Genomic DNA, 14,126 nt, shown 5'->3' with positions numbered 1-14,126 from the left:
GATTAAGAAAAGGCAAACCTACGTTTCTAGCATTTGTAGACTTAGAGAAAGCTTTTGACAATGTTGACTGGAATACTCTTTTTCAAATTCTAAAGGTGGCAGGGGTAAAATACAGGGAGCGAAAGGCTATTTACAATTTGTACAGAAACCAGATGGCAGTCATAAGAGTCGAGGGGCATGAAAGGGAAGCAGTGGTTGGGATAGGAGTGAGACAGGGTTGTAGCCTCTCCCCGATGTTATTCAATCTGTATATTGAGCAAGCAGTAAAAGAAACAAAAGAAAAATTTGGAGTAGGTATTAAAATTCATGGAGACGAAGTAAAAACTTTGAGGTTCGCCGATGACATTGTAATTCTGTCAGAGACGGCAAAGGACTTGGAAGAGCAGTTGAACGGAATGGACAGTGTCTTGAAAGGAGGATATAAGATGAACATCAACAAAAGCAAAACGAGGATAATGGAATGTAGTCCAATTAAATCGGGTGATGCTGAGGGAATTAGATTAGGAAATGAGACATTTAAAGTAGTAAAGGAGTTTTGCTATTTAGGAAGTAAAATAACTGATGATGGTTGAAGTAGAGAGGATATAAAATGTACACTGGCAATGGCAAGGAAAGCGTTTCTGAAGAATAGAAATTTGTTAACATCGAATATAGATTTAAGTGTCAGGAAGTCATTTCTGAAAAAAATTGTTTGGAGTGTAGCCATGTATGGAAGTGAAACATGGACGATAACTAATTTGGACAAGAAGAGAATAGAAGCTTTCGAAATGTGGTGCTACAGAAGAATACTGAAGATAAGGTGAATAGATCACGTAACTAATGAGGAGGTATTGAATAGGATTGGGGAGAAGAGAAGTTTGTGGCACAACTTGACTAGAAGAAGGGATCGGTTGGTAGGACATGTTTTGAGGCATCAAGGGATCACAAATTTAGCATTGGAGGGCAGTGTGGAGGGTAAAAATCGTAGAGGGAGACCGAGAGATGAGTACACTAAGCAGATTCAGAAGGATGTAGGTTGTAGTAGGTACTGGGAGATGAAGCAGCTTGCACAGGATAGAGTAGCATGGAGAGCTGCATGAAACCAGTCTCTGGACTGAAGACAACAACAACAACGTGGTGTTACGTCACTATGACGTAGGGTTCTCCTCACCTAGTGTGAGATGAACGCTACTCGCTTTAATATGTAGTAGTAGTAGTAGTAGTAGTTTTATTCATCCGTAGATCTCTTTTTACAAGGATATAGGACACGTCAAAGTATTTACAAGCTTAGATCAATTTACAATAAGCTAATTCGTATACACATATATTTACAGACTTCTAGTTAGAGACAATCATTAGATTTTACTCCTGGTATACAATAATTTATTTACAAATAACTCATTAAATAATGTAATGCCACACTATTCACTCATATTTCACTATCAGTCACTGCACACACTATACACACATTGTTTCATAACACTTCACTCACTACATACACACACACACACACACACACACAGGTGATCCTTGGGCCATTTTCTGTACTGCAAGTTCCCATTTGCTATCCTGAAAAACTGAGTCAGCATCCCTTCATAATGAGTGAGATGTTGAGCTCAGAAAGAGGAAGAGGTGTTAGTATTGTGCTATGCATAGCTTGAGGGGAGAGTGTCTCTAGAAAGGAAAAAAGAAGAAAAATAATAAAGTGAAGGTGTTATGTGGAATATTGGATGCTTTATAATCATCATTATTATTATTATTTGTTTGTATAACATTTTTTTATCAAACCCCTACTCTGCTTTATCTAAGTAATCCTTCAATGTATAAAATGTATTGCATAACAGGTACTTTTTAGCTGCCTTCTTAAATAAGTGTATTTTTGAAATTTCTTTAATCTCTTTTGGTAATTTATTGTATAGTTTTATTTCTTGGTAGAAAATGCTGTTTTGAGTTTTATGTTTATTTTTTCTTGGTAAATGTAAGTTGAGTCTATCTCTTGTTGCATGGTCATGGACAGAGCTGTTTGTGCAGTAATTGCCAATGTTACTTTTGATGTGTACAACTGACTGGTAAATGTGTTCACATGGAGCAGTTAAAATTCCCAGTGTTTTGAACAGATCTTTACAATGAGCTCGACTACTATTTCTGGTTATTATTCTTATGGCTCTTTTCTGGAGTTTGAAAATTGTGTTCATATTTTGTGGATTTGTTCCCCAAAAAAGAATGCCATAGCTAAGAAGTGAGTGTACATATGAATAATATGTAACTAAAAGACACTGCATGTTACACACAGATGATAGAATTCTAAGGGCATAGCATGCTGATGACATTCTGTTTGCAAGTACCTTTGTGTGTTCGCACCACTTCAGCTGAGAGTCAATATTCATTCCTAGAAATTTTGCATTTGTTACACAGTCTATAGAGGTGCCATCTACATTTAATTTAACATTGTCATTTTTCCTCTTCAAACTGAAGTTCATGGCATTAGTTTTCTTTATTTTTAATGTCAATTTGTTGCTTATTGACCAATCGTAAACTTCCTTGAGAGTTTCATTTGCTTTCTCGGTAAGGAGTTCTCTTGTTCTCTCAGTGACTATAATATTGCTGTCATCAGCGAAGAGAATTTTCTCACCATGAGTAACACTACTGGGAAAGTCATTGATGTATATCAGGAATAGTATTGGTCCTAATATGCTACCTTGTGGAACCCCTATATTAATATGTTTTGGTTCTGATAAGTATTTTACTAAATGTTTAGATCTATTTGAAGTATGTGTTATCTCTACTCTTTGTACCCTATCTGTTAGGTATGATCGAAACCAGTCATTAGCTACCCCTCTTATTCCTAATGCTTCTAATTTATTTAATAGAATCTTGTGGTCGACTGTATCAAAAGCCTTAGAAAGATCCAAAAATATGCCTGTGACACACTCATCTTTATCAAGAGCATTAAGTACAACTTTTGTGAATTCTACTATGGCTGACTCCGTATTTTTGCCACTTCGAAAACCAAACTGTGATTTGCTTAAAAGATTGTATTTATTCAGATAATTCATTAATCTGTCTTTCATAATTGCTTCTATTATTTTTGAGAATGCTGACAGCAGGGAAATGGGTCGGTAATTTTCTATGTCTTCTGCATTACCTTTCTTAAGCAAAGGTACAACTCTTGCCTGTTTTAGCTGCTCTGGAAATGTCCCTGATGTGAAGGATTCATTTATTATATTTGTTAATGGGCCTTGTATAATCCCTATGGATTGTTTCAGTACACACATTGGTACATCATCTAAGCCTTCTGACTTTTTATTTTTTAGCTTTTGAACAGTTTTATTGACTTCATTCTCTGTGGTTGGAAGTAACATCATTGTATCTAGTGCAACAATTTTTCCAGGTGTTATATTTGTTTTGGGGAATTTTTGCTGTAACTTCTCTGCAATACTTGAAAAATGCTCGTTTACATAGTTTGCTAAGTGTTGTGGATCATTTATTACCTTATCCCCCTCCCTTAGCAGTATGTTATTCTGCGTTTGTTTGCCTCTCCCCGTTTCCTTTTTTATAACATCCCAGACTGCTTTGCTTTTATTCTCTGCATTATATATTATTTTGTCATTAAATGACTTTTTTGCAGCAATCAGCACCTTCCTATAAATCTTTTTGTATCTATGATAGAAATTTAAGAATTCTGGATCATTGTGAATCTTTTTCATGGAACTGAGGTGTTTAAGTGTTTGGGAGGACTTCTTAATACCTGCTGTTATCCATCTGTTTTTGTGAGATGTTGATACAGTCATGCATACTTTTGGAAATGCTGTTTCAAAGTTCAATTTAAACAATGTGGAGAATTTGGAGAATTTCATATTCACATTGGTTTCCTTATACACTTCATCCCAGCTTTGTTTTTCTAGTTCTTTTGAAAAATCTTTTATTTTGATTTCTGATAGATGTCGTTTATAGGCTTGTAGTTTAGGGAATGATTCGATGCCTGATTTTACTGTTGTTATTTGACAGAGATGGTCTGATAGTCCGAGATCTTTTACAGCTACATCACATTTTTCCCTGTCTATATTTGTGGCCACATGGTCAATTACTGATGCAGTCATTGTAGTAACCCTTGTTGCACTATTGACCAATAGGGACATGCCAAAACTTTGAAGGATATTTATGAAGGTGCTGCTGGATTCATTTATGATATTAGTGTTGATGTTTATGTCCCCACACAGAATTATGTTGACCTTTGTACTTGAGACTTTATCTACAACTTCTGTTAATTTATTGAAAAAAGTGTCCACACTACCACTGGGAGATCTATACACACACAAAATGATTAATTTCTTGGTGATATCGAGCCCTGATAATTCAATAGAGAATGACCGAGAATATTCCCTACTTTCCGAAAATATGTTACTGGCTGCTAATATGTATCCTTAGTCATTGCATCCATCACTCAAAACGCCAACATATGCTACGCAAAAGTGATTGTAGTTATTTTGAAGCCAATATTTTCACTGTAGTCGAGAAAAATATTTGCTCGAAAGGTTTTGTGAAACCCAAGTTTTATCTAGATTTGCTGTAAGCCTGTTATCCTCAGCACACAATACGTGCTTGGTACACAAAAACCTCGTTCTTACTACTGCAATGTTCCTATCTTGTGTGACAAATTTCGTCCATCATTACAGTTTCTGAATTAAAAACCATGTGGGCGGAGAAGACAGTGCATTGAAGTGACTTGTCAGAATAATCAATTTTATCACGGACATTACCCTGTATTTCTCTAGCCATCGGATACTATCCTCTGTCATACTAAAGTAGTACAATTCTACGTTCTAGTTTTTTGTAAAAGTCGTCAAATATCATAGATTTCTATGCTCTTCTCGGAGAATCAGAACAGGTGCTGGGAATGTTCTGATGTTACTGCACTGTTTACATATATACAGTCGATACAGAAGCACCACAACGTTTTGTCATTTTATGAACTGCATTACCCTTACCATGAAACAGCCAGTAAATCCTTCTATGAAAAAAAAGGAGTTAAATTTTGAATGTACAAGTGAACTGAGTGCAGTAAGATTATATCCAAATGTAAAGACATTCGAATTAATACAAGATTGATAATCTTATTTTAATTGACAGCTGCTGTCGAGTAAACTAATCGCCACCACTCGTGATAAATTTATCAGACGTCTACTGTAAGGGAAAAACATTCGTAGTATGTCCTCTATAACTGAAATGAATAGACAACCATTTAAATCACGTCAGCTTTTTACATATACACCACTTACCTGAACTGAAGGATCTTCTGGCTCCAGGTCTTCAAATTCACTGTCACTTTTTTTCAGCCCGATGTATCATCACAGATTCCACTATGGTGTCTCTTATTTAACTATCGTCCAAGAAATCAGTTTCTTGCAATGATTCTGCGTGTTTTACGTACCTCTCCCAGTCCTGCTGAGTGACATAATCAAGATCTTCGTGTGTTAGCTTCTCGACATCAGCAAGTTTGAAAGTAATATTTCTTGTCGCTACTTCTCGCTTTACTTGGTCTCATATCAATTCAATGGGATTACACTGGCAGTGATACGGTGGTAGACGTACCACTTGGGTCCCATTTCGTTTGCCAGTTGATCTAATTCGCAAGTCTTTTTGGCACCTACGTTTTCTTTTTTAGACAGGAATTTTGATTTCTTTTTATCGACTGAAAATGGAACATTCTTTATCTTTAACCACTCCATAATATCTGTCTTGCACTAATTTGAAGGTGGCAGCTTTTCTATCTGAATGGCGTGGTAGCTGGCGTTATCCATCACGATAATTGACCCTTCTTCCGGCGCAAACAACAGTGGAATAAACCAATTACTGAAAACTTCTCCATTCATTTCTGAATGGTAATCGGATTGGCAAGAACTTTTCCCACCACGAAAAACAAATTTGACCTCTGGTATGAAGCCTGTGGTTAATGAACCAACGTGGTCGATGATTAATCGGCCACCTCTACCAGTAGGCACTTTCAAACCGCCGTTTCCTTTGGAGTTGTGCCTTATATACTTATTGGCGTGGTTCTGTGAATCCCAAGTTTGATCCAAGTACACTACAGGCCTGATGTCTTCAGCACGCAAGAATTGCATTGTACGCAAAATCTTCGCTCTTGCTGCTGCAGTGTCTCTGCTTTCCATTAATAATTTCCGTTCGTCATTACGCTTCTTGAATCGGAAACCAAGGGAGCGGAGAAGACGAAGAACGGACCTCTCTGAGCCCGAGTAATTAATTTTTTCACGGAGGTCAGTCTGCATTTTTTTAGCCGTTGGATACTCTCCCCTGTCGTAATATCCAAGTACTGTTCTACGCACGAGCTTTTGATAAAATCGGCAAAGTCGGTTGATTTCCGTTCAAGTTCGTATCCCTTTCCTGGAGAATCGAAACACTCATTCATGTCTGCAGTTTCTTCCAATGGCACAGATTTGCTAATATGGCCTACAGTTGACTCGGAGATACCACACACTTTTGCAGTAAGTTTATGAATTTGCGCAAAATTGTCGGTCAGATCAGTAAGAAACTTGAGTACATTCGATATGATAATTTTTGATTGCTTACAAATGTCTTTCCGCCCTTTACGCACAGTACTACAAGTAGGCCGTTGCTCCTGCATTGTTGTTCACCACAGAACACACGTCAAAGCACCTTGCTAAAGACAATAAGATCAGACGTGAGCGCTCAATATAGTATGGTAACACTGAGCTTTCAGTTGCTCTGACCTATCGCACCGCTAACGTTACCTACATGGCAACAAAGCCAAAAGGTGGGTGAATCACAGCCCGCAGCCCCTGCTGGTGGCAGGCAGCAACCGTGACCTTTAGGACTCTACTTTTATGCTGATGACAATGCCACTAAAGCAGCGTTATTAAACACAGTTTTCTGAAACTCCTTCACCAAAGAAGACAAAGCAAATATTCCTGAATTCCAATTAAGAAAAACCGCCAAACAGAAGTAGATATCCTTGGCGTAGCAAAGCAGCTTAAATCACTTAATAAAGGCAAGGCTTCAAGTCCAGATTGTATACCAATCAGGTTCCTTTCAGAGTGTGCTGAAACAATAGGTCCATATTTAGCAATTATATACAACTGCTTGTTCATAGAAAGATCTAAACCTAAAGACTGGGAAATTGCTGAAGTTACACCAAACAGAGTAATCTGCTGAATTACAGGCCCATATCACGGATGCTGATTTGCAGTAGGGCTTTGGAACATATGCTGTGTTCGAACATTATGAATTACCTCAAAGAAAACAATTCATTGACACACAGTTGGCACAGATTCAGAAAATATCATTGTTGTGAAACTCAACTACCTTTTTATAAATTGATTCCATATATTTATATTTCCAGAAGGCTTTTGACACTGTTCCTAAGAAGCATTTTTCTAACCAAACTGCGTGCCTATGAAATATTGCCCCAGTTGTGTGACTGGATTTGTGATTTCCTGTCAGAAAGGTCACTGTTCATAGTAATAGGTGAAAAGTCATTGATGAACATAAAAGTAATATCCGGCTTTACACAAGGAAGTGTTATAGGCCCTCTATTGTTCCTGATCTATATTAACCACATAGGAGACAATCTGAGTAGCCCTCTTAGATTGTTTGCAGATGATGCTGTCATTTACCATCTTATAAAGTCATCAGATGACCAAAACACATTGCAAAGTGATTTAGATAAGATATCTATTTGGTGCAAAAAGTGGCAATTGACCCTGAAAAAAGAAAAGTGTGAAGTTATTCACACGAGTACTAAAAGAAATGGACTAAATTTCGATTATGCAATAAGTCTCACAAATATGAAGACTGTAAATTCAACTAAATACTTAGGGACTACAGTTACAAATAACCTAAGGTGGAATGATCACACAGAAAATGTTGTGGGTAGAGCAAACCAAAGACTGTGCCATTTATTGGCAGAACACTTAGAATGTGCAACAGGTCTACTAAAGAGACTGCTCACACCGTGCTTCTCTGCCATATCATGGAGTATTGCTGTGCGGTGTGGGATCCGCATCAGGTGGGATTGACGGATGACATAAAAAAAAAAATCAAAGAAGGTCAGCTCATTTTGTATTATCACAAAATAGGGAAGAGAGAGCCACAGACATGATATGTGAATTGGAGTGGCAATCATTAAAACAAAGGCTTTTTTTATTGTGATGAGATCTTCTCATGAAATTTCAATCACCAGTTTTTCCGACTGCAAAAACATTCTTTTGGCACCTACCTACATAAGGAGAAATGATCATCATGAGAAAATAAGAGAATCAGGGCCTGCACAGAAAAATTTAAGTGCTCATTTTTCTTGCTTGCCATTCAAGAGTGGAACGGTCGAGAGACAGCTTGAACGTGGTTCATTGAACCGTCTGTCAGGCACTTTATTGTGAATAGCAGAGTAATCATGTAGATTTAGATGTAGATGAATATAAACACCATAACTGGGAAACATCACATGTTGTGGTGGAGGTGAAACAAATGTTGATTAGAAGACCCAAGAGGTCTACTAAGGAGACTGCCAGCACTGTGGTTGTTCAACCTCGTCTAGAATATCGTTGAGATTGTGCAATCATTACCTGATGATGGGATTTATAGAGGATATCAGAAACATTGAAAGAAGGTAACTGATTTTGTAGCAAATTATGGGAGAGAGTGACCCTTCCCCCCTCCCCCCCCCCCTCCCCCCTTGGAGCCTCTAGGTTGGATTGGGAGGAGGCAGAGGGATGAGTTGGGGATGCTATATTAAAACAAACACATTTTTGCTGTGGCACATTATTTCCATGACATTTCAGCCATCATCTTTCTCCTCTAAATGCAAACAGTTTTTGTTGTCACTGTCATATAAAGGATGACATTACAAGCGTAATAACATAAGGAAATTAGAACTCACACATAAAGATTTTGGTGTTTGTTTTTCTTGAGTTTTGTACTGAGTGGAATGGTTGAGAAATTGAAGTGACTCTTTGAACCTCTGACGAAACACTTAACTGTGAATTACGGAATAATAGTGAATCATTGCAATGTACATGAAGTGCCTCAGCAGATCCATCCAGAATTTTGGGTTCACCTCCATTATTAGAAAGATACCCACAGATTTCTTCCTCTGAAGTATCAATACCAGCAGCTTCAGCTTTCGTAACTTCAGCTCATTCAACATCATTACTACTTTCCTTCAAAAATAATCCACCGATACACACAAAAATTCATCAACAGCTGATGATACTAGTGCACACCACCCTTATTAACCTCCTTAACAACTTTCACCATCACAGTGTCACTGGAAACATCATCACCTTCATGACTATAATCATCACCAATGGTTAGTACCTCTTTGGAATTTTCTATGCCCTCTAACTCCACCAAATTCAGCTCCACCTCAGCCTCCTCTTGGCACATAGAATCTTTCATTGTATTAACATTCACACACTCTTTTGTCTCACATTCATAAAACAAATCATTTAGCCCTAAATTGTCATCATCACCTTTATCGTTATCTTTCATTATCTTAGGATTATGCCTTTTATGTATGATCTGATCTAAAAATTTACCTATTTGATTCTCATCTCTTACTAATTTCATTTCAAAATTCTCACACCTTTTTGCCGATTTATTGACACCTATCACATTTCCATTTATTTGCGTCCTATTCATCACCGATTTATTTCACCATCTCCAGACCTGAGATGCGGCAAAACTTAGTTTCTGGATCTCCCATTATGCTGATTCACTTTGCCAGATGCCAGCCCCTCAAATCTACATTCTTGATGTCAGTCACTGTCACAAAAGTATCTGTTCACATTGCCCCTTTGAAATTTATCATTGGGTGTGTTCCTGTTACCGTTTCCCTTATCAAAACTGCTGTTTATGTTTCATCGATAACTTCCCAGATGTCTTTCATAGTAGTTACTCGGACTGTAGTTATGATTTACACTCTGAAAACTATTTGTCTGCTTACTTTATGGGTTAAATTTCAACACACGCTCTAATTTTTCTGCGAAGTCCAAAAGTTTGTCTATTGAGTTGCTAGGACCGTGTACTAGATCCCACTGCAAATTTTCTGGTAACTGCCTTTTCAGTGTTGTAATTTCAGTAAGCACTCCCAATGGACGTTTCACATTCATTAATCTCACAATTTCACGTTTACAAAACTCTCGCATTGACCCATTCCCATATTTAAATGTTGGCCATTCAGAAACTCATTTTGGAGTAGTGTTAGCTTCACTTCGCTCCAGAACTTGTTCAGGAAACTGCTTTCAAATATTTAGTAGGTAGTGAACATATCACTGTGCATCTTTGCCCATGACTGCGGCTCACCTTCCAAATGTATTTTTATGAATTTTATCTTCACCTCATTCGACATTCCCCTTATAAAACCATTACTGCATGCTGCTACAAAATTTACTGGGTGATATTTCCCATCGTCTCCAAAACATTTGACCGTTCCCGAGTTCATCCATGGAACACTGATCACTGTAGAGGTTTAAGTGCAGCAGATTTGCTTTTTAACTTCACCATTTTCAATTTTAATGCCAGATTCTACTTGTTTCTTTATTTTATCTACTTCTTTCTCCACTTTACCTAATCCAGTGGATAAGTCGCTAATAGCCTCGGTCATCTCAGACATTAGAGCATCTTGCCTACTCATACAATATCTTACATTGCCTCCCAGATCTTCCTGCAACTTCTACACCTTATCACTGAAATTTTTCTCCACTTGATCTACCTTAGAGTCAAGTATCCCAAATTCATCAGAAATTTTGTACATTTCATCCTGGATGGTTTTTAATTTTCCGTCTATCAAATCCTCGATTCTACTAGCAATTTTACCTACTTTATCTTTCATAACCAAAGCTATTTCAAATTGAACTGAATCAATTTTTTAATTTACACCACCCACATTGGTTTTAACAGAATCAATTTTGGATCCCAATCCTCTTATCATTTGCAGTAATTGTGACATCATGTCCCCCCAAATTCATCTCCCTTGCCTGATTTTGGACTATTTGCCCTACTAAATTACCGTTGATCATGCTCTCCTGCTATGACTTTGGGCTAAGTGGCTCGCTAGAATTTTTGGACCCACACAAACTGGCTGACTGCTTAACATAAGCAATGTATATTATTGGTGATTGAACTACAAAATCATACATAATCTCGCTATCAGCCTAGGTAGTTAGCTTTGTCATGCTGAATCCTTCTTCCATGGTATTACTGCCGATGTTGCATTTGTACCCGACGCTGTAGATCTCGTAGCCTCTGCTGTGGTACTGCAATCACTGCTGCATGATGAATCGCTGTTGAAGATGCCACTGCTGGCTGGAACCATGTCGTTTCGATGTTGCCTCTTCTTCCATGTTACTTTTTTTTTCACTTCTAGCCACTGCTAAAACTCGGTGCACACAACTGTTGCAAGATTCGTAGCTCAGAGCTCCCATGCAAACTGCCTAAACTGCCAAAGACTTGGGACCTTGATCACAGAATGTCATTAACTGTGAGAATTACAACTGTAATTTCACAACTGTCAAAGAAACCAAATATTCAGTCCTGAATCAATCTCACATTTAACTTTTGCGAGAGGTCCTGCCTATCGAAGATCAGACAGTACTTTTGAAAACACTTTGCAGAATTCAAATCTAATTCTAAAACTTTTCAGAGTTCATATTCCGCAACTAATACTTTCCAAAATCCAATCGTGTTCAAACATGCAAGATTCTTATCCCTCAACTAACACTTTCCAAATTCCTGTCCTGGACGAACCCCCTCTTGCGAGCTAACATCCCAAAGATGTTTGGGCTCTGCAGTTCCTCTTTGTTGAAATGTCTTGGCTCAAACTCATCTAGGGGTTGAACTGCTCATCATATTACAAGTGCTAAATTAGACACTTGAGGCTCTTTAGTTAAATTGACTGGCTGATGGCAAGTTTGCAAAATTGTATGAAACATACAAAGTTAATATAACATATAATAACAGTAATAATAATATCAGGAACTAAATTAATGACCCATAAATGATGTAGGCTACACAGTATCAATTTGGTTAGAATAATGTTTATTCAGAAAGCAAACTAATAGAGAAAGTGGTCATATTTAGAGTTACTGTTGCACTGAAGCACATATCCATTTGACACAGTTCGATCATTCACAATCACATCACGAAATAATACTCCACCTCATCATCTATGCGAAAAGTTAAGAGTTCACACCAGGTGTGTGGCTGCTCACTGCTCAGAGACTAAGTCTTGCGATGTCACACAACCCAAAATTTTCTAAGTCATTTCACTTCCTAGCTACCTAAAGACCAACTGTCCACTTTCACATCTCACTCTTTGGTGTCTAGACCAGTACTGTCCCTTTGCCTGTCTATCCCGCATGCTGAACATTTTCACTCAACTGACTAGTGCAGTTCCCTTCCCTTCGCTGAAGCCATCCATCTGATTGGCTATAGCTTATTCTACACTATTTTACATTTTAACATATTTAAATTATCAAAGCTTGACCACTTTCATGTTCTAAATAAAGTAACAAACATATCCATTACATAATAAATGCTAAATTCTTTTACATAAAACCAATACAATTTCCTTATTGACTTTGAATGTCATGGCCAGCAGCCTTGCACCAATGTGCTTTCTGGTAAACAAATAAAAAATAAAAGTAACTACCATGCACTTAACTTTAAAACAAATATTCTACTACCTAATGATTCAGTAAGGTGTCATGCTGTCATTGTTCAATGTGTTTTGTGTGCAGGAAATGATGATCTGATGCTTAACTGAAAATACTGATAACTTAAATGTACTATCTTTTAAGGAAACAAAATCAGGGAGTTGATATTTACAACATTTGTCATTTTAATGATGCGCTTTTATATGAAATGTTGATCATTAAGATCAACCAAAGCATTCAGATTTTAGCACTCAGATCTTTGTTACAAAACTTGTTAATTTCAGTTTAACAGTAAATCCTAAACTATTATAGATGTGATCAGTGTTCAAGTTTTATTGGGATCGGTCGAGCACACAGTTTTAATCTGCCAGGAAGTTTCATATCAGCGCACACTCCGCTGCAGAGTGAAAATCTCATTCTGGACCAAGGAATATGTTTGATGGGGCTGTATTCAAGAAAGTTTCAAATGAACAAATTCACAGCGAAAGAGTGAATTTTCAACCTTATGGCTGTTTAGTGGTAAGGCCAAAGATGATACCATGTGTATTCCTGGCAGATGACACTTTTCCATTACAGAAAAAAATTATAAAGCCTTGTCCAGTAATGCACAACCAAGGTTCAAAAGAAAGCATTTTTAATTATGTAAAGTAACAGAATGGGACAGTATAAAACACAGAGAACTATACTGTATATTTTGGAGTTTGAGACACTGGCACATAATCTTTATGCAAAGTCAAATACATGGGGAAGTTCTAATTGTATCATTACTTACTTACTGTATTTATGAAAATCAATTAACTTATGATGAAATTAAGCCAATTGTATTCATTTCTGATCAGCTGGTTGAAGGACTGTACTACAAACCCAAAATATGTTGAACCAAATGTAAATACACACTGAGAACATTCTGTGTAGAAATAACATACAAAGGAGCGGTTATAATAATGACAGAACTCAATATAATGGCACCAAAATCATGTCAGGACCCAAAGTTGTCATGTGATTGTGTAGTAATTAGCAAATATAGTAAGTGTCCTGTTATCAATGTATGTTGCACGTAATTTCAATGATGAGACAAAATTATTTCAGCATAAGAACCAAATTATATCAACACATTAAATATATCATATATGTTTTTATAATTTGTCAAGCTAAAATTTGTAACCAGTTATGTGAAAGCACACAGATTTCAATTATAACTTTAATTATGTGCAGTTTATACACTGTTTATAGAGATCTTGTAATTGTTCCATGTTATGTAAGGACAAATGGTGCTAGCTGTGTCAGTATCTCAACAGTTTTAGTAAAGTATTACACCAATACTGTGTTAGTTCTGTATGAGATTTTGGTATGTGTCTTTGCAGAAGTAAACTTATGAAACAATAGTTGCAGTATGTTGACTACATGATTTTAATAATTATTGTACCATAAAAGCTGTCTTGGTACATCTAACTGAAA

The 14,126-nt window shown here is 37.0% G+C and overlaps 1 protein-coding gene across 5 annotated transcripts in view; it reads left to right on the top strand.

The window, feature by feature from the left end:
* The window catches only part of LOC126354782 (uncharacterized), a 216,743-nt gene that overhangs the window by 122,451 nt on the left and 80,166 nt on the right, over positions 1-14,126 (top strand). The gene's annotated exons all lie outside the window — the stretch shown is intronic.

This window comes from Schistocerca gregaria, chromosome 3, assembly GCF_023897955.1.
Source record: "Schistocerca gregaria isolate iqSchGreg1 chromosome 3, iqSchGreg1.2, whole genome shotgun sequence".
NCBI classification, from domain to species: domain Eukaryota; kingdom Metazoa; phylum Arthropoda; class Insecta; order Orthoptera; family Acrididae; genus Schistocerca; species Schistocerca gregaria.
This window is presented reverse-complemented; position numbering and strand designations above follow the sequence as displayed.